This window comes from Camelina sativa, chromosome 11, assembly GCF_000633955.1.
Source record: "Camelina sativa cultivar DH55 chromosome 11, Cs, whole genome shotgun sequence".
NCBI classification, from domain to species: Eukaryota; Viridiplantae; Streptophyta; class Magnoliopsida; order Brassicales; family Brassicaceae; genus Camelina; species Camelina sativa.
Window position 1 is genome coordinate 43,690,873 of NC_025695.1, and position 1,320 is coordinate 43,692,192.

Genomic DNA, 1,320 nt, shown 5'->3' on the forward strand with positions numbered 1-1,320 from the left:
GAACACTGCATTTTATAGATATGGCAGTCATACTAGACAGATTGGACTGACTGGTTTTTTTCACTTTCCTTTGTAATATTATTATTATATTTACTGTTCTCACTCTCAGGAGTCAGGATCCACTTGGACATGTGTCCAAAATGGTCAAGGACAAAAAAAATTGAGTTATGAAAAGAATATGCTATGCAGACATTTTCCAAATTGCGATATATGTAATCTTTTTTTAAAAGGACAAAAACAAAAAAAACGGTAAGTCTATAGATGCATCCAACGGTTCGATTAGCATTTATGGATTTTTATCTTAATAGAATGAACGGTTGATAGTAATTATTGTGGTTTAATACTGTAATAATCACTTGTTTGTTTAGTGCACGCACGTTATAAACTTTTAGTATTATTAAGCGTATAGATTAAAAAGTAGAAGAGACAAGGGTGGTGATTAACGAGGATGATGGCCCAATTAGTTAAAGATTATTATTACTTGTATATTTTTCTAAAAAACAATCAGCAAGAAACATGAGAATGCTCATCTTTTCTACTACTTTACCTACTCAAAGCTATCTAAACAGAAAAAGGAAAAAAATAACAATAAAAGAGTTAAGATTTTAACTACACCTTATGCTTATACTAGAGTTATAGATTTCTTTCTTCATACTTTTTTTAATTACTGTTGACTTTTACAAGAAAATACAATATACTAGAGTTCTAACATCTTTTATTTTGTCAACTAGAGTTTTAGCATTCAGATTTAATTAATTTGATTACTCCGTATTTTGCTTAATAGTATGAATAAAGCCTTTTAAATGTGTGACATTTTGGTATGGAGGGATCCTTGGATACCCGATGCTCAGCCAAGACCAGCGGATGGTAGAGGGAGAGTTCTACATCCCAATTTGATGGTTAGCCATTTAATTAATCCCTTAACGATGGATTGGCATTTGCCAATCTTACAGGAGTTTATGGATCCAGCGGATATACCGCTTATTCAGAGTTTGGTGATTAGTAAGACTTTTCGTCCGGATAGATTGATTTGGCATTATACTAAATCCGGGAAGTATTCTGTGAGGACTGGCTATCGGCTTGCACGAGGATTACAAAAGGAAGCGGAAATCGGGCCAACGTGCAATGCTCTACGCGCCCAAGCTTGGAAGCTTGAGGTCCCCTCAAAGGTCCAACATTTCTTTTGGCAGGTGGCCTCTGGTTGCCTTCCTGTGAAGGAACGGATCGCACATAGGGGTGTACGGTGCGATGTTATGTGTCAACGGTGTGGTTGTGCGGAGGAATCTATTAATCATGCTCTTTTTGAGTGTGAACGTTCTC